At 54.1% G+C, this 20,328-nt stretch overlaps 1 protein-coding gene across 3 annotated transcripts in view; it reads right to left on the bottom strand.

Moving 5' to 3' along the window:
* Positions 1–12,715, bottom strand: part of FAM214B (family with sequence similarity 214 member B) — a 38,503-nt gene extending 25,788 nt beyond the window's left edge. For 2 of the 3 annotated variants that reach the window (XM_039700743.1, XM_039700739.1), the window contains exons 1-2: positions 12,694–12,715; positions 6,265–6,361 (exon numbers count right to left, since the gene is read on the bottom strand). The gene's annotated coding sequence lies outside the window, so the exon portion shown is untranslated. The other variant, XM_039700742.1, reaches the window with a different exon arrangement.
* Between the last annotated feature and the right edge of the window lie 7,613 nt (positions 12,716–20,328).

The following is a 20,328-nucleotide window of genomic DNA, read 5'->3' as shown; positions in this document are numbered from 1 at the left end:
GAACAGATCACTGCAAATACCTTAAGATCCCAGACACTCAGCCTAGGAAAGAGGCTGGCAGACCAGACCCAGATGAAAAGCCTGAGAATATTCTAGTTCCTCAAAAACAGCTTATATTTTTAGCTTTTGCTGCTGTTAAAAGATGAATCGAAAGCAAAGCTCAGACTCCCTACTCGATGCCATAACTGCTTTATTTTGCTGGCAGCCACAGAAGAGAGGATCTTGAGAATTACGCCCTTTGTCCACTGCTGGCCCAGCTATGCTAATCTCATCAGCAATGCAAACGCTGGTATAGAAAAGGCTGAGTGGCAGTGCTGGCCTGACAGCTCCAGCAGCGCTGACTGGCAATAAGCAAACCCTGGTACATGGCATCCAGGCATTTTCTCCCGGCCTGAGTGGAGCTCAGGGTTGGCTCTTGCAAGGTATTCTTCATGCATCTTCCAGACAATTTGTACAGCACAGCTACCTTCTCAGAATTTAGGGAATGCAGGTAGAAACACCCACAGAGTCGAAGTTTCCACTTGGTCTCACTGATCTATCAGCTCTCTGCTGAAATCCCCACCACTCTTCCCACAGCAGCAGCATGCAGGTTGGTCCTGATGTCCCACAGGGCACTGTCCAATTTTTAAGAGTGACACTGCTCAGGATGGTGTTCCCACCTGCTTACAAGTAGGCATGCATGTCCTGGACTTGCCTCAGGTAATGGCAGAGGCAAAGCAAACAGCATGTAACCCACACAATACTCTCCCAGCTTCAACACCAGGCCTCAGCCAGGGGGAAATCTCTCTTGGCTGCCTCTCCCTAAATGTTTATTCCAGCACTGCCTATCTTAACTCCTCTCCAAATTGACAGCGGAGTATATGACCCACTACCTTTGGGCCTTTTTTTGGTACTCTGTGCTTAAAACTGTGTAGTGTGAACAGGTAAGACAGAAAAAAGGGGGGCAGCACTCCAGTGATGACATGGTTCTAACTCATGGGGTCACAGCACCCAAGAGACTGAGGCTTGGGCAGCGATCTTGGCAGGCAAGGTGTTTACAAATTATAAAAGAGAAAACATCCTCTGGCCTAGAAAATGGTAATTCCCACCCCAAAACACACATATGACCCAGAGCTTCATCTACCGGGCTCTGCTTCACTCCATGATGTTCCACAGCACATCTTGGGGCTTTGGTCCAGAGGAAAGATGAGAAACCACTGGCTGTGAAAGTGGGGTCAGAGGGAAGTACAGTGTGGCTCTTTTACCACGCTCTGCCACCACCTGCACCCATAATAAAATGTAACACCAACTCTCACACAAGTGCTGAAGGTCACATATATGGGAAGCAGCGCTCGAGCTGCTGACCCAAAACTGCCTTCAGTGTCAGGTACCAGTGTCCCAGATTCCTCCATGGGAAGGAAGCTCCAGCCCCCAGTGCAGAGGAAGCTGCTCCCCTCTGAAAGCAGAAGGAACCTGTTGGAAGCGAGAGGGAGGAAGCAGACTGCTGTCCCCCACAGGCGGCTTTCCCAGAGCCTCCGTGTTCCAGGTTCCACCTCCTTGTTTGCTCTCCCTTGGGAACACCAGGGTCTGGAGTCCAGGGAACATTGTGCAAACAAGTCTAGACTATTAGGGACTTTTAAGATGACTGAAACTGCAGAACTGGAGAGAAGTGGGCAGTCCATACAGATCTTACAGTAAGCCTCCATCAGAGAGGGACACCAGGGCATACTGGAAAGAGTGAAATGGTTTCAGGGCAATACATGAGGCCTTGTACCCTGGAAAGGAGGGGTCACAGCTCAGGCAAGGATTATGACATTTGTGAGTACAGATCTACTTGGGTAGCTCACAGGCATCCTTTCCCATCCATTTTTGACTGAACACCCCAGTCCCAGACAGACTCTGGCCACAGGCACCAGAGCAGCGTGTGCCACCCCATGGCAAGCCCACACCACCAGCCTCCATGCATCTTCAAGAGCATTGTTCCCCTCTCACTCTGGGCTGGGCACAGAGCTGTGGGCAGGCTGTTGTAGCTCGCTGCCAGCAGTGACCTTTGAGAGGTGTAATGAGAGAGGTTTACAGCTCACACAGCCATCCATGTTGACACGAGCAAGCTGTGCTTGCCGCCAGCAGGTCCTTTTCCCTGGCTTACATCCAGGCCTTTAGGCATATCATGGATGACAGGTCAGGTCTCAGTCACACTCACATTATGGCCAGGCTGGAAATGGCTTCCTGACCCACTCCCTCTGCTAGTGAGTGCATGATTGCCCCTTCACCAACAGGAGCCAGCTCTCTTACCAGTATCTGGTAAGGGGTCTACCCAAAGGAAGCTTCAAAAATGTTTAACTTCTCCTCTGCCTGCCCCAGAGGCCTGTCTTAGACCATATCAGAGGGGTCACAAGAGTGTCTTCTCTCCCTGAGTACACTCACCCTGGAGCAAGGCAAACTGGCTGTGCAAGGTGGACGGAACAGCACAGCACAGGGCCAGGCATCCTGGGAAGCTGCAGTCCTGGCTGGAGCCACTGGCGTTGATTAACTGGGGATAAGCAAGGGCAGCAGAGTGACTCGCTTTCTTCCATGGTACAGTGAGAGGGATCAAGAGACTGGTTTGTTCCTGGCTGGGCCTGCTCTGCAGCTCAGGGCTTTAAAACAAACAGGGCTGTAAATGGGAGCTGCCTGCCCACACCCCAGCAGAGGGGCGAAAGAGGGGAGAGGATGGACAAAACACCCCTGACCACTCACCCTGAGGCTGCTGCCAGAGGAGAGCAGCTCCAGATGCCAGACTGTCAGGCAGGAGTCCCGGGGTGCCAATCCCATGGCAGAGCTGGGACTGGGCTGCACTGAGGGCTGTGGCACCTTCCACATGTGCCCGACTGCCTTTCTGCCCTGTCAGTGACACTGCCAGTGGCAAGCTGCCATAGCAATGGCAGCATGCTCCCCTTTCTCCCTGTCTCTGTTCCCCTTTGCTTGTCCTCTACTCACACATGAAACACCCAAAAGCCTCAATATACTCCTCAAAGGAAGCACCTTCACCAAGGAAGTAAAAGGGGCACCTGTGGAAGCCCACTCTCACAAGCCCTCATCCCTGCCCACCTCAGGGGCAAGGACCCTCCTCGGGACCCAGGTGCATTGCACCCCACCTTGTCTCTTCTCAAGGCAAGGCACAGGAGAGCCACGCTGACAGATTTGGGGAATAGAGGCCTTTTTAACTGCATCTCCTTCATCCTGTGGCAGGCAGGGATGCTTCAAGATCCTCAGCTGTCCCACAGGGCCTGCTGCATGGGGGTGACATGCAGCCCCTCTCCAGTCCAGCCCAACACAGCTGCCTGCAGGTCAGAAAGCCCCAGGAGCTCTTTCTACAGTAGCACCAGATCTGATGGGAATGGGGGTCACAGACTCTTCTTGCTGCATCCTGGCAGGCACTCCTAAGCCTCTGCTCTCCAGTTCCAGACAGTTTCTACTTCAGGCAGGTCTGTACTGCTGCATCAAATCTCACTGTGGCTTGAATCAGAGACAGATCCTCTGTCTTGTTTCTTGCCTTAAAAACTCTCCCCTGCTGTTGCTATGTGCCTCTAAACAGTTACCCAGCCTGGTGGTAAGCAGAGCTCTTCTCCCTTTCACCTCTCTCACACAGGCACAAGACAGAAGACATAAGACAAAGGACCCTCTTGAACCACACTCAGGAGTAATACCTATCAATATCTTTCACCATGTAAATTCAACAACTTTGTAGACAAGCAAAAAAACCCAAAAAACCAAATTCTAAAAGCTCTGCTTCTCTCTCTGTTCTGCCCTTTCCCACAACCAGTTACATCACTTGAGGGTTATAGCAGAAGCTAGCAAAGCCTCGGTCCTGATCCAGGATGAGTCATGGAGCTCCGGAGGCCGTGCAACTTCCTTCTGATACCATCAGCCATGCCTTACACAGCTAAAAATAAAGATGGGCCAAAACTGCAGAGCCACATCTTGCCTCAACATGAAACTCAGCCATGCTCAGCATTGCTGAAAAATTACCTGAGCAGGTGGAAACCAAAAAGTGCAGGGAAGCCAAAAGTCTTGGGTGTACTGAGAAGGAAGAGGGCAGGAGGCTCCACCCTGTGCCACGCTGGAGGATGGTGGTGGCAGATGGCAAGTAGCCATCCAACCATACAGAGATGGCCAGAACCAGGATCTCATCCCACTCAGCCGTGGGCTTTGGAGTATTTCCATGCCTAAGGGTTTTGTGGAAGACTGCTTTCAGCAATACATGCTCCCATCTGAGGCAACAGGAATCAACTGCTGCAAACAAGAATGATGTGCATTTCTGGCAGGAAAAAAATTGGGAAGCTGCAGCCTGCTTCCCACCAGGCAACACGTGGGCATCTGCAAAGCAAGGTCCAAGGGATGTTCAAAGCTAAAGGTTAGAAAAAGGAGTCACAGATACAGCTGATATGGGTTAGAAGTTGAGGTAAGTGAGGAATTCAAAGTTCTTCCTAATCCCTGGGACACTGTGGCCAAGCAAAACCTTCACACATGAGGACACAGGATTCTCACACAGATCTTAGCAGGAAGCTGTAGGATTGCACACAAATAGGAGCTCAGAGGGACACCGGCAGCATTCAGAAACCTAAAATAGCCTCAGCAGATGATCCTCTGCTCCAATCTATGGCGCAGCAAGAATTGAACAAGGATCCAGCTGTCCCAGCACTCCCATGAACAGGATCTTTGAATGCCCGACCTATTTGCAACAGAGATGGTAGGGCAAATAGGGGATTCCTTGCATAACTCCAGTGCCAATATCCGCAAGGAACCCAGAGCTCCAGTTCTGAAGGAGGAAGCAGCATTTTCTTGTGGTTTTCAGTGGAAAGACGATCCAGTGCTACATCAGCTGGTCAGACTCTGGGGCAAGGGCAGCCTACACTCACCAAGAGATTCCTGGAGGATGTTAGGCTGACTGCTTTCTGTTGAAGATATAAATAACTCCACTTTGCCCAGTAGTTAGGTGTCCCAGCACAGGGTCCCACCCCATTCCCAAGAGAGGCACTGCAATTCTGTCCACAGGTCTGCAAGTTGTATCAGTTTCCAGACTACCGCCAGCTGCACTAAACTGAACCAAAATTGCTAATTCAGCCCAAATATAAGCTCACTGATATCACCTGGGTAAGGTGATATATGAACAGAGATATAAAATCCCACCATGGAACAGGTACTAGTGAATGCCACAACCCTGCTGGATAAAGGAGCTGCTCTGCTCTCACTGCATTGTGTGATTGGTAATCTGCAGCACAGGGCACTGGCAGGAGCAGAGGACTTCTTCTTTCCTTCCTTTCACCTTCACAGGTAAATCTATCCCTGCCTCACTCACTGTGGGTACCACTTCAGCATCAGGCTGAAGGATGAGATGGCCTGAAGCCCAGTTTCCAGCTGCCTCTGGATTGGTCCCAGCTTTCCTGGCAGACACTTCAGAGGAAGATCTGCAGAGCCTGGGCAGCTATGCATCCTAAACTATGTCTTCCCCATATAATCTCTCCTGGCCAAATCACACCTGGGCTCTGGAGTGAGAGAAGGGTTCATCCTGCCCTGCCATAGCACAGTCCTGATGAGGGCTCCCTTTCAGGTGAGAGCACACCTGCAGGTGGGGCAAGCACTGCTGGATTCTAGGCAGGCACACAAGCATCCATGGACAGGGCAGGAGGTCCACAGCCATCTCAGGCTGCTCCAGGCTGGCTGCCTTGGAGCAGGTAATATTTCTTGCCAGTGGCAATAAAAAAAACTGCTGATCCTCCTGAAATACTTCCTCTGAGCCTCACGCATCAAAGCCAAGCTACAAAATCATGGGAAAATGCAGGAGAAACCCAAATGCTAATATTAGAGAACACGATTACATCTGCCACAAGTGCTGGGTAAAGTCTCAGCTGGGTTCAGGTGAAGGACAGCAGGGGCCTGCAGCTGGGAAATGCTCCCAATTCAATTCAATCCTGCTGGCAAGCAGAAGAAGAAGTGTGGCAAACATCACAGACTGCAAGTCCCTAAGAACACATCACCCTTGAGCTCCTGACAACTGTGTACATGGTTCAGCACTCTTAGCAGCACTGGTTCCACACATCTGGGTTCCCTTTGCCATGCTGACAGCCAGGTGGGATGCAGGAGTCACCCAAAAAACCTTGGCTGTGGGAGAACCTCACCTGGGTGACATCTGCTTTACAGAGTTATCCCTGTGAGCCAAGGGAAGGAGAGCACAGAGTTCCCTGTTTCTCCACACAGCCCTGATGAGGCAAGGGAAATCAGTGACGTTTGAATGTTGCTAACCTCAGTGTAGGGCTGAAGCAGACAGAGAAGGCAGCTCTCAGCTGTCAGCCCTCGCAGTGTGGCCTTGAGATTGCTTGTTCTGGCTGTCCTGGGTCACCTGGAAAGACAAGTCCACATGCACAGGTTCAGTTGGAGCACTGGGTCGGCACTAACTGCTCATCCAAGCCAAGTGAGTTGGTGGCCTGTGCACAGAAGTGAGAGACCCCAAGCACCCCACCAGCTCAAAGATCCCACCACATCTTTTACCAGTGCTGAGGCTGCCCCTCCAGCTGCAGCCCTGACCCCCTCCTGGCTTCCAGCTCCCCCAGTTCCCTGCACGACTCCAGGTGGGTGCACAGTTGGCTCTCCAGAGAGAGCTGCTAAGGCCACATCCACGATATCCCTGCCCAGATTTCAGTGGAAAATAAAGGCCTTTCTGTGCCTTTGGCTTTGTTCTTGTCCACCCACACAGCTGTAGGTTTCCCCACCACACAGGCTCTGCTGTACTCGAGTGGGTGCGCTGGCATATGGTTTATCTGCAGAAACAGGCGCTGGCTGTGGTCCCCACAGGCCACCTGCTCAGCCACCCCATGGAGACACAGAGCCAGGGCAGGGAGGGACAAACTCCACTGCTGGAGAGACACCCCTCCCAACAACCCAAACAGACCAAGACAAATCCAACACCGCAGCGTTTCCCAGGCTACAGGGAAGGGAGAGAACGACAATTGCTTAATAGAAATCTCCGAGAAGCCTGCCAACACCATCACAAAGATGTTGTTTAATCTCCTCCCCAGGATCCCAGGGCTTTAATTGTAGACCGCTGGAGATCACATTTTGTGGGGGCTAGGTCCTCGTGCAGAGCAGGTCCTGAAAACCAGGATGGTATCAGGCTCCCCAGGATCAGGTCTGACCTTCCCCTGGCCACAGGCATGAGGGGCAAAAGCTGCTGTGAGGCAGTCCCTGCTCCTCAGCTTGACCATCCACACAGGCAACCACGCTGCAGCACCACCAGATCACAGCCCAGCTGCAGTGCTGGGGAGCAGACAGGCTGCCAGGGCCCCAGAAGCACAGCCTTCACACCCGGGTGCAGAGAGGCAAGGCCATTTTACCCCGCTGGGGCTTCAGCCCTTAAAACTGTCCTGAGGGCACCCAGAAAGCCTGTGCTTAACGACACCTGCACTGCCAACCCTGGAGAAGTCCCACCCAGAAGCGGTACCAGCTAGGCACCAGGACTATTGTTTTGGAGAGCTTATAAGCAGAACAAGCCCCAGTAAAAGCAGCATGTGTAGATGTAAATATACATATATAGAAAACCCTCGACCAAGTCCCTCCTCTAGCACACTGTCTTTCAGAGAAGGCTCAAAAGGCACTAAGCCTGAGCAGTGACAAGAATTGCTTTGGACATGGCTGAAGCACTGCCACCCACATACTGCAGCAGCACAGGAAGCAATGGCAATGGATCTGACAGGGATGGGTTGAAAACACTACCCAGGAAGAATGCAATTACCCCAAATGGACTGAGGCCAGGAGATCTGGATTACCACCTCAGCTCATGCATAAAGGGCTTTGCATCTTTGTTCACATCTAACAAGAATCTCAGCGTTGACATCACCCCTGGCCCAGGACATGGATTTGTTACTAAAAAGCACTTCCAGTTGAATCACTAACTTCCCATTTTGCAGCACACAGGACTCCTTTGAAGATTTCCCATCCAAGTATTGTTCTACCATCATGCTGCTCAGCTGGGGTGTTGTCCAGGCCACAGGCAAGTATGACTGCAACTGCACTGGCCAGTCCTGAAAAGGCTCTCTGAAATGCAGAGCATGTGAGCCCAGCTGCTCTTCATTCAGGATTCACAACCAGCTGAAGATGCAGACGGAAACAGGGGGAAAACATGTTAATTGGCAGCTGGGTGTCCACAGGCCAAGCAAAGGAGACTGTGAAAGAGAGGGGCAAAGCCAAAGGGAGGATGAAAAGGGACACTTCCCTGTCAAAGAAAATAATTTTTAAAGCAGGCCTCAAACTTTGTGAAACCAAGGGAGGATGAACAGGAACACTTCCCTGTCAAAGAAAATAATTTTTAAAGCAGGCCTCAAACTTTGTGAAACCAAGTTCTCTGGAGGTTTTGTTCACCTGGCTCACTTGATCACGACCAAAAGCAACATGAAATAACAAAGGAACCGAGCTGGTCAGAAAATAGGATCCAGGGAGCAGAGGTGCCAGGTGCTGCAGACAGAAGGAAGGATGGCAACATGGCATTACCAGGACACAGAGACCCACACAGCTCCCTGGAAGAAGATGGTGCCTGGGAATTATGTGAGGTGGAGAGACATCAGGCAAAAGCCTCTCAGAGAAGACTCTCACAAAGTAACCTGCAACAATCTCGTAAGTAACCTGCAACAAACCATCTGCCACCATACAAATACCTCCTTTCAGGATTTCTCCCATGCTGCCCTTCACATCTGTCCTGTTTCAAACCCGACTCATTAATTCCTCCAGCTACCAAAGCCTCTGATAATTTGATTACAGCTCCATTGACAGCGTGCTGAGGACACCACTTTTCTAACCATATGGCTTCACTTTCTCTTTTCTTGTCTGTGGTCACATACCTACCAACAACAGGTTTTCTTATTCTGCACCAGGAAGTGTCCTGGCCCCCAGGCATGGTGCATTTCCACACAGCACGCGATGGTGCCAACCAGATCTAGCAGAGGACAAACATGGGCAGGCCCAGAGCAGTAAGAACAGGTAAAGGACTTGGGAAGAGCCAAGAGTCTTTGACTTTGAAGACTCAGATCAATAACCATCCCCTTCAATCACCCTCAGACTCAAAGACAAAAGTTTGGGTATCTCTGGCCTCTGGCACTCAGCACAGTCATGCACAAATGTGCCAGGGCAAGCAGCCTGTAGCAGGCAGCAAAGAGGAAGACCAGGGGCAAAGATGTGCTTCTCTGCCCTCGCAGGTCCCTTGAACATAGGGAGGGAACTTCCTCCTCCTGCTCTGCATGCTCAGAGAGAGAAGAGAGCTGAGGGCAGAGAGGCTGAGAAAGCTCAGCACCAGCCGAGGGGGGGTGTAGGGGCTGCAGCCTTCATCTGATTTGGAGTGAAAGAACAGCCCTACCAGTAAAATTTAAATTATCTATAATTCCCTAAAGGCCACTTCTGGAGAGGGCAGACATGAAAAACAGAGCACGGAGAGCTGCTCTGCACAACTTGCTGCAAAAGCAGGGAAGCAAGGGAGCTCCTCAGCAAGCTGTGCTTCTGAACAGCAGAGTTCCCACAGTACAGAGTGACCCCACCAGCTTTCCTTCTTTCAGTGGGTAAGAAACCTCTCACATGGGGAACAGAAACAAGGTGGGCAAGTGGCACAGCTGAAACAGCTCCAGCACTGCTCCAACTGTGGCTGGACCTTGGTCCACAAGTCCGGCTCACCAAGGCCTGGTGGTGACAGCAGGGCTCTGCTGTCCTGACCACCCTTGGCTCCATGGGAAGGGACATGTCCAGGCCTCACTGGAGTCAGCAGCAGTCCAGTGCTATGGTTAAATGTTATGGGAGCAGGGGCTGGAGGTCAGGCGAGGGCAAGCTGACTCCCTGGCAACAAACCCTGTGGCAGCAGTGTCCCTGGGAACCAACCCCACCCGAACCCCTCAGCCCAGCCAGCTCCCACCAGCGCCCTGCCCTAGTGCAGGGACTGCACGCTGGGACATGCAGAGTCCCATCAGCGCCGAGACCCGCACCTCGGGAAGTGCTGCTGTGAAACAAGGCGGTGACCAGCCTTTACAGGATGACTTCATTCTCCCCGTCCCCAACCTAAGGCCCAGCCCTGCCAGAAGTAACTCCAGCACTATCACGTTGGGAGTTTTCTTCTGTGTCACCTGCCGGACCTTGTTCACCTCCTCGTGCTACCAAGCTTGCCAAGACACTGCTTTGTGTCAGGGTTCAAGCCTGCTACACTCTCCAGAATTTCCCAACCTCCCCTCTTTGCTGATGCCAACAGACACGATTCAGGGAGAGGGCAGGTCTCTAAGCAGATCTCTGCTTGTCTGATGTTTTCAAAAAATGCAATGAGTGGAAACTACTTTTAAAATTTAAATTTAGAGCACAGCATTCCTCTACCATACATTTTCCACAGCAGCTGCAAATTCCACACTCCTTCTTTCAAAGAAAAATAATAAAAGGAGCGCGGAAACCCCGGAGGTGTGTGCCCCTCGTACTGATGGATTATGTTCCCGGGTGGGTTGTGAGCAAGCCCACCTCCCTAGCACCCACCACGCAGCCATTCCCTCCGACTTCCCTTGCACCTTTCCAAACACGACACCCGGGCTGCCGAGCGCACGCCGCCTGCGCGATTCCTGCACAAATCCCGCTTGAAAACCTCGCCAGGTCGGCAGCTGCTGATTTCGGGTGGGTGACTGCCCCCGACGGGCCCTTCCGCCCGCGGCTGGCTCTCACCGGAGGGCGGCGGATGCCGGGGTTCACATCCGCCCCGGCGCCCACCCCGCAGCCGCACGCCGGGGCCCGGCCGGGGACCCCCGGGGCAGGTGCGGCCCGAAGGGCTCCTCCCGGCCCCCGGGGAGCCCGGCCCCACCGGGCAACCCACCGCGCCCCGGCTGGGCTGGAGCTGATGCCCGCGGGAGGAAGAAACAGAAGCGGAGGAGGAGGAGGAGGAGGAGGAGGAGGAGGAGGCGGAGGAGGCCCCACGGTGCGGGCAGGGCTGCAGGCAGGCTGTCCCTGCCCATGTCACAGCGCAGAGGACGTGGCCCTGGTGGGCGAGACCAGGGGCAGCGCAGCCTCCCTAAGCTGCCGGGGATGTGGGAGCCAGGATCGGGGGCACCCCGCAGCAAAGCCTGCACCCCGTTTCGGTCCCTCCCACACCTGCCTCTGCCAGACACAGCCCACCCGCAGCCTCAGTTCCCCCGGGCACCCCCCCGGTCCCCCCGCCCCAAAGTCGCTCTGCGGTGACACGGCTGCCTGCCCCCCGCGCCCCGGCAGCTCCTGCCACAGCTTCCGCCGGTGCCAGGCCCCTTGCCGGCCCAAGCGTCCCGGCTGCAGCTCCCCACCTCGGTCACAGTCCCCCAAACTCGCCGACCCCCATCCCGCTCATGATGTCCCCAGCTCAGAGACCCCCATCTCGGCCTCGGTCCCCCCCGCCTCATAGTCCCCCATTCCTTTTACGGCCTCCCCCATACTACCCGATCACGGCCCCTCCTGGTCGCGCCTCCCCCAGCTCCCGCTCGCCCCTGCGGTCTGGGCCCCCGGTCCCAACGGCCCTCCCGAACCTTCTGGAACCGGGGGATGGCGGCGGAGATGGGGCGCGCGAACCCCCTGGCACGCCGCAGGGGCGGCCCGTCCCCGCCGGAGCCCGGCCGTGCCCCGCGCCCCCCGGCCCTGCCCGCCCCCTCCGCCGCTGCCGCCGCGGCCCCGACTGTGCGCGGCTCCTCCGCTCCTTCCGGGTGCCGCTGCGGACACGCCCCCCGCGCCCGCCTCCCGCGCGCTGATTGGTGCTCTGGGCGGGGCAGGGCGCGGGGCGGGGCGAGCCGCTGCGCCGCGCGGCCAATGGGCGGTGAAGCACCGCGCCGAGACCCCGCCTATGGCCCGCCCCCTCCACGTGCGGGAGTGTGATGACAGCGGGGAAGGGGCGGGCCCAGGCGGGGTGGCGTCTCATTGGCCGGCAGCGGCTGCGTGGGCGGGGCCTGGCGCGGCGCGGGGCGGGACTGCCGCCCCCGGACCCTGAGGGCTGAGGGGGGACCCAGGGCCCGCGGCGGGGCTGGGACACGGGCACGGCCCCGCGGGCACGGCATGGCTCACCCACGACTACGGAATGTCCCACCACACGGCCCCACTGCCCCACAGGCATGTCCCACCCAGGGACACGGCCCGGCCCACCCACGGCCCCACGGGCACGGCATGTTCCACCCAGGGACACGGCCTGTCTCACCCACGGGCACGACACGTCCCACCCACGGCCACGGCCTCACAGGAGCAGTGGGCCCCACCCCACGGGCACGACACGTCCCATGGGCACAGCGTGTCCCATCCCACGGGCAGCCGTCTCATCCGTGACACGTCCCGTGCCCCCGGCTCCACCGTGTGTCCCACCCGCGCACACGCCCACGGGCACAGCGTGTCCCAGCCCCACCGTCACCCCTTCCCTAGCCCCACGAGTGCCACATGTGCCAGCCCCAGAGACGGCCCTCCCTGGCCCCATGGCTATGGCCTGCTCCAGGTGAGCCCCCCGCGGTGTCCCTTGCCTCATGTCCCGAGTGGGGTGAGCCTGGTGTTCCCCACTCCCCAGGCTCTGCCATCCATCCATGCTGCTGGGCTGTGCCAGCCTGTGCCAGAGCCCGCCGTGGGTGCTGGAGCCAAGGAGGCAGCTGCCCCTCGGGATATGGATGCTCAGAGATACTGGAACACCCAGCAGCCAAGGGGCACCTGGGCACTGCCACCCACCTCTGGGGATGCCAGCAGGACACACTGCCCCGAGGGGAAGCAGCCCACGGCTCACCAGCCTGACCACGGGCCATTCAGGCAGGGAAGAGATGCCTTGGCTTCATCAGTTTTGGGTGAAGTTCAGTAAAGATCAGTCCCCCAACTGACTCACCTCACTCCTCAGAGAGCCGCAGCTGCAACACCACTCTAAAAATAGTGGGGACCAGTATCGTCAAATGATAAATATAACCAAGATCTTGTCTTCTGACAGTGTTAGCATGCAGTGAGCTGGATGTGAACCTGCAGTGCGCTGGCTGCCGAGTCCCAACACACCCCTTGCCTTGCTGCTGATCCTGGGGCATTATTTTCGGAGGTGCTGTCATGGATAAAGCTGTTCTGGTGCTGTCTGGGAATAGCTGTGAGCAGGACAGACGGTCCCCTGACAGCCGTGCCCTGCACGTGCCTCTCTGCAGGGAGAAATAGCAGCTCAGTGTCCTACGGACAGCTATGTGGCCATGGAGCAGCTGCCAACACAGGACCTCATCTCGTCCTGGGGCCTCACATTGCTGCTCTAAGAGATTTCTTGCTAAATAACCCCTGGCTGTCCCCAGACTCAGCCTGTGCACCACTAAAGGGTATTTAATGTATGGAACATTCTAATTTCTGAGTGTAATGACAGGAACATGCCGTTCCCCAGTGTTCCTGGTAACTTAGGAGCTGCTGCCTCAAACTTCACGTGTGCAGGTGCTGGTGTCAGGAAGAGCCCAGGAAACTCAGTTTCCCCACATGCCTGCTTGTCCTTGACGGTGCAGGTTTCCTACAGACTTCCAGGGCAAAACTTAGCTTTTCTGCCTTTTGACCCTGCATGTCATCTCTGCTGAGCTTGCAAGAAGCTCTGGAGTCCAACCAGGAAGGCGGCAGAGGCCATGGAAACCAGGGATGGGCTGAAAAAGGCTCAGTCCCCAACACACAGCTGCTTCCACAGGCTGTGGTTTCCAGTGTGAACTGGCTGAAATGAGTTCACAGTTAAAAAATGGTTAATGAACCTTTATTGGCCTGAACAGGAACTCAACTGGAACAACATCAGTCAAGCTGAACCCACTGTGGAGCTCAATCAAAAAAATTTGCTGGTTCAGCTCCTTGGCTGGGGAGAAATATGGGCTCCTTTGTCCTTGACAAGAATAATACTTTTCTGTTTATTGTGTGGGCAGCAAAGGATTAATAATATCCCAAGTTATTTACCTCCTGCTTTTGAGTGCTGAGGGTTTGTGAGCGATGTCCCTGCTGAGCACACTGTCCCTTAGCAACCTCCCCTGATTTTTGAAATATGTTCTCGCTCCAGAAGCAGGATTAAGGAGCAGGACATAAAAGCCCCTTTTAGCAGTCTGACGGGGTGAGGCTGTTCCCATTGCTCTTCCCATGGGGCAGAACCTCAACCACGGCCATTTGCTGGGCACAGTAACACAAGCTGTGGTGGTTTGGAGAGCATCTGGAAAAACTTCCAGAGGCTCGGGAGGGTTGGGGATGGGGCAGACTTACTGCACAAGCTATACTACTTTGCAGAGGGGCCCACCCTAGGCCTTGCCAGGAGTAGGCTTCATCTATTCCTTACACCCTGGGGGCTTGAAAAGGGCTTTACAAGGGTTGGTGAAGGCAAACGAGGGGTTTAAGCACATTAGGCATGGCTCTGCACCACAGCTGGCCACTTTCCAGAGACTCGCCTGCCAGGAGGGCCGGGAGAAGGGTGTTTTCCCAGGAAGATGAGGTGTCCCAAGCAGCACATGTTGGAATGACGTCCTTCCGTCTTGAGCCTTTCTGCCTGCAGGCCTTCCCTTTGAAGGGTGCCCTGGTGAGGTGACTGAGTGGTGGTGAGTTCATCCCTGGGTTACATCCTTCCTGGAGCTGCCAGCGCTGCCCCAACCTGCCGGCAGCGGGCTGGGGCTGTTCAGCCTGTTTGCCAGGCTGGCTGCTCCCACTGGAAAGGCCGTCATGTGCCAAGCTCCAGGATGCTGAGGAGCTGACACAAGCAAGGCTCCTGCCCCACTTTTAATTTAATTTAATGGTTTTCATCATGGAAGAGTGACAGCCCCAAGCACACACTTGTTTTGTTGGTGTGGGTAGGTTTCGCAATCGCAAAAGCACCTTTGAGAAGTACATGGATCATGTCCCAGTGCTGATGGGGCAGGATGTGCCTCTATAGAGGTGATGCTACCCCTGCATCACCTGTATGCTCCCCGTGGCAGCAGGCTGTGCCATACTATGCACGTCTGATCCAAGTCCATAGGTAGGTAAAGCAATAAAGGACCCGTGTGCAGAAGTGAGCCTGGAAAGACCTGGAGTCCTGCCAGGGAGAGATTGTAGGGAATTTTAAAAGGACCTTGGAGGAAGCTGGTGGAAATCAGCTGTCACGTTGCTTTGGGGCCCCGGCAAGTGGTGCCAGGTTGGGTGGGGTGTGGAGGAGTGGCAGGGCTGGACCAGGCACTGTGTGGTGACTCATGGCCTCATCCCAGCTGGCAGAGGAGCTGCAGAAAGCCGAAAGGACAGGTGTACTAGAGGAGCATTGGGTGTCACTTCCATTCTTAATGGTGTGTTGCCACAAAAAGCTTGTTTTTTTCTATCTCTCACACCCCCAGTACTAGGTGTGCAGCACAGACTGTATCTCCTGCAGCGCCTGCCTCTGGGGGGGTTTCATGCTTCTTGTCCTCCCTGTGTTTTGCAGCTAGAGGAGACAAAGACCAAAGCCTGTCCCTCTTTCCCTGAGACTGTCACAAGGAGAGGATGCACTGTAGTGCCTCATGGTCCTGTGTTGGAGGCAGGGAGTGTTCCTGGGGGAGTGTGAACCAGTGCTGCAGGACCTTTCCCCTGCCAGAACCTGTTTCCATGACGTGCTTGGTTTACCTGTTTGACTGAAATGTCTGTAAAACTGAAGATAAAAATCAAACTTGGAGAGTTTCCTGCTGGAGGAGCTCTAGTGCTCTCAGGGGTAGAGATGGCATTCCCTTTTGGATTCCCACTGTGGGAATCCCTTCTGGTACAGCTCCAAGCAGAGCTTGGGATCACAACAGAGATGAAATCACTGTGGTATGATGAATGAGTCCCAGTGCCCACCAAAGCCTTATCCCAAACTGTGTGTGTCTGATGGAATTCAGAGTCCTGATGGGAAAGGAAGAAGTGAGAATGATGGATCTGAGATCACTTTAACAAGCACTGGGTGGTAGGGCCAGGCAGGGCTACTCTTTTCCTCCCATACCCACATTACACTCTCAGTTCCAGTGTTGCCTCTCCCATCAGCTGTCTCCCAGCAGCTTTCTAGAGGAGGGCAGCATTGTGACCCCCAAGGGACCATGGTGGGCCTTAGAGACCAAGGAACAAAGGACAGAGGATCTGGAGCCTGATGCAGGTCATCAACCCGGTGCTACAGCCACCAGACTTTGTGTATGAGACACACATGGGACTTCCCAGAATTAAACAGAGGTCTTGGCTATGTGCAAAACTCAAGAGATCCCTCCTGGAGCTGCTAGCAGACTGTGTTCTGAGGGATGAGGGCTGTTGGCTACAGCTTGGCAGGCTGAAGGTGCTCCACAAGAAGAATTTCTGTGCAGCCCAGGGACAGGGATCTCCAGACCCGGGGATCTGAAGTACAAAGCCATAACAAATACGATGTTCTGTTGGTAACACCCTGCTGTGATCAGGAGATCAGATTCGGGATCCTATATCAGCCCGGGATGCCACCCTATATCCAGGGCTAGAACAACACCTAGGGACTGTATGTGCCTGTTCAGCACCAGGGAAATAACCCCTGCTCTCTTTTCACTGCTGTAAATGTAGAGCTCCAACTGCTGCCATTTCACCCCTCGGGGTCACCCATTGTCCTGGACAGTTCGGCTTCACTTAATGGCCCTCTGCCCTAACTGCAGCTGGGGAGTTGTGGGAGGGGCTGTGGATTTAGGGTGGCATAAGGGATGTGCTCTGAAGAGGATGCCAGTGATCTGGGAAGGCTCTGGGAGGAGAAGTGCCTGGTCCCACCACTGGATGTGTGAGTGGTCCCTTCCCTCATTCCCTTTTCTTTCCTAAGCCTCTTCCCCTACAGCTTCCCTGCACAAATATTTCCTTTCATTCATGCCTGCCTTGAAAATAAAATAATAAAAAAAAGAAAACCTGAAGGAACTGATAAACTCCGTTTACCCACGCAGATAACATCGGCTCCAAAGAGCCGGCTGGTGTGGGCTGTGCCAGGTCTGGTGCATGCCAGGGCTGCCCGAGCTGGGCAGTGACGTCTCAGCCTTTCTGTTGCCCCCCAACTGTCCCGTCAGCCTTGGCCGGTGACAAGTGTGCAAACCACCGCTGATAGCAGAAGGCAAAGGTCTCCTTGGCATCACCTTGGTGAGGTGGCAAAGCCTGGGGCCACCCAGCAATGCCACTCAGCACTGCAGACTGCACCAGCAGGTGAGGCTGCTCGTTCATTGCCTGCACCTACGTTTGGGAATTTTGGCATTTCTCCCTGGTCATGCTCGGCATTTGGGGCAGAGCATTCTGTGACTCTGAGCACTCGCAGGAATTCTGTGCCCCACACAGTGCCAGCACCCTGGGGTGCTGCACCCTCTCTTCCAGCTCCCAGGTGTTTCCCCGAGGATTCAGCTGCTGGCTGACAGGACCATGATCTGCACAGATATGGGAATTTTGAACCCCAAGGTGTGGGTGAAGATGACTTCATGGAGGAACAACAAAGTCCCTTGCCTGGTCAGCAGAGAGCTGCTGAGCTCTGTGGGCTTAATCTGGAAACCGGGATATTCCAGGATATACACTGAGGGCATATCCCCTTTTAAGTCAATGAAAATGTGTGTTGATAGAAAATCTTTGGATATCCATACAGAAAGGTCCCATTGCCAGGCTTGGTCAGTGGATGCTGCCTGTTGGCACAAGGTGGCAGCCCAGCCCAGCTTATTTTCAGAAGCACCTTTGCAGGGGAACCTGGGCCCTGGCATGACCTGCCTCTGTCCCCCAAATCTGGGTGCGTGTCCCCTGCAGGATGCTGCCCCTCACCCTGCCAGGGGTCAGAATTGCAGGAGGGACAAGTCCTGCTACAGGGGGCAGCCCTGCCCATGCACACGCAGAGGCTGCATTTTGGCTGTCCTGGCTCTGCTGTACCTTTTCTCTATGAGGGGATGTGGGGACAAGGGACATGCTGGTGGGCAACAGTCCTTCAGCTCCTGGACTAGAGAAGGCTTGGCGTGAGGTCACTCCAGGTACACAGCTGCTGCCAGAATCTTCTTTCAGGGGTTTTCTGAGCAAGAAGGAGCAATGTAAACATAGGGGAAATTAGCCAGCACAGGAAAAGGGAATGATGGATTCTTCTCTGCCCCTGTGTGAGAGTGGGGACACTTCGGAATTTGTGATAACCAGTCCAAGGTGAAGGTGTTACAATGCATTTTGAGTGTTCATGGACTTCTCCCCCTGAGGTGCCCATGCACCTCCAGTAAAGGGATGGAGAGACTCCTTACAAAGTCTGAATGCTGTGGGGACTCCATTGTTTTGCCACCTGTTCTTACCTCTCGGTGTCCACTATATTTCCATATACTATTGCTTCCCCTGAATATGGCAGGTTGGAGGCTGATTTGTGCCTGAAATTCCCTGTGAATATGTTCAATGATACAGCTGTGAGGAGGCATGGCAGGTTCACATTTCTTCCCTCCATCTGTGCTTGCCCTGCAGGTGCATGGTGTATTTTTTTAAGAACAAGAAGAGCTGTGAAGTTCCTGACAAGAGATCATTCAGGGGGTCTCCCTGATGGTGCCTGGCTGAGTTTTGGGGTTTAGCCAAAGCTGTTGTTTGTGCATACATTACTGGACCAACTCTGTTTTGATGTGCATCCTTTCATATTTTGTTTGCTCATCTGTAACGGGGACACATGAGAATGCCATTGATGTGATAGATCTTCTTAGAGACCCATTTACATTTCCTTTGGGTTTATAGTCAAATCTTATGCCTTGTTTTCATCATCATCTAAACCTTGACTTCCTAAGCCAAGAGTTGGGCACCCCCAACCCTTCCTGTCTTTGGAGGGCCCCACTTTCTAGGTGCTGCACCTTAAAAACCTTTTCTGTGATAGGAGTTGCCCCTAGCTTCTGTAGAAAACTATGGCAGAAATATATGCCTCTCTGAGCAATTATCTTCCCTTCTGTGCATCTTAAGCTCATCTGCATCTACATTCATAGTGGAAAACAGGTGAGAAAGAGCCCACAGAGCCACGGGTCAGATCTGAGTAAACTGGTCTAGTGGAAGGGGTTCCTGACCATGGTAGGGGGATTGGAAGGAGATGATCTTTCAGTCCCTTCTGACCCAATCTTACTTCCAGAGTGCCTGTGAGCATCCAGAAAAATCCTGTCTGAGCACCCATGTGCAGACAACTGCTCAGTGTGCTCAGATATGCAAACACACCCAGCACCACAGCGTGGGCATCGTTGCACTTGGGGGGCAGCACATAGCAGAGAGGACAAACATCCCTGCCCCAAATCACTGCTTCTCATGGCCTGTCACCTCTGCTGCACTGGGCTGGGACCCTTCCCAAGGTTTCAGCGTGCTGCATGTAGGCTCAATGGGAGCTGCTTGCTCCAGCTGGTTTGCTGGACAGAGAAATGCCCACACGGACTGTTACTTCTACCTTAGTTTTCTCACTCAAAGGGACATTTGGGAACAAACTGCTCTCAAACTGGGTCTTTCCAGCTCCCAGTGCCTGGCTCTGCCTCTCATGCCTGTCCTTCATTTCAGTGAACACACTCAATCCCTCACCAGGCTCTTGGGAGGATTGAGAATTAAATGATGCAAAAATCCCTGCCAGCTGCCCGCATGGGGCTCTCGGATGAGTCTCACTGGCTCAGCGCGGGCGGGTGCACAAAAAACGAGGTCACAGCCACGGGGGAGGCAGGAGCCATGGCCCCCAGCTCCAAGCACCACAGCTACCCCTGTGCCAAGAGCACCTACCAGGGTGCAGATCCCTGGCACTGTGCTGGAGAGGCACAAGGAGGCCCGGGGGCTGACTAAAGCCCTCATACCCATGGGCTTTTCATTACACTGCTGGAGGATGCTGCAGCCATGCTGGCAGTGACAGCAATGTTTGGGAAGTGGTTTTGGGCTCTCTGAAGGAATTTCCAGCCTGGATGACCTACCTCCATATCTTTCACTCTTAGATCTGGAAAAGTAAAAAAGCACAAGGATAAAGCTCTTCCTAGCAGAACTGGTTTGATTTTAGTTCAGAGAGAAAAAAAATCATTACACCCTGTATGTGACATAGCACTGATAAAACACAGAATCACAGAATAAGCTGAGTTGGGACCCACAAGAACCCACAAGGATCATCATGACCAGCTCATGTTCCTGCACAGGACATCCCTAAGAGTCACACCACGTGCCTGGGAGCATTGTCCAAATGCCTCTTGAACTCAGATGGGCTTGGTGTTGTGGCCACATCCCTGGGGAGCCTGTTCCAGTGCCCAACCACCCTATGTATGGAGAACCTTTTCCTAATATCCAACCTAAACCTCTCTTAACACAACTTAAGGCCATTCCTTTGGGTCCTGCCACTGGTCACCACAGGATGATGATCACCCTTGTGACAGGTCATGTCAACTTATGCCACTAAAGGAGTCCTTTGTGCAC

This window comes from Passer montanus, unplaced genomic scaffold (assembly GCF_014805655.1).
Source record: "Passer montanus isolate IOZ18808 unplaced genomic scaffold, ASM1480565v1 scaffold143, whole genome shotgun sequence".
Classification (NCBI taxonomy): Eukaryota; Metazoa; Chordata; class Aves; order Passeriformes; family Passeridae; genus Passer; species Passer montanus.
This window is presented reverse-complemented; position numbering and strand designations above follow the sequence as displayed.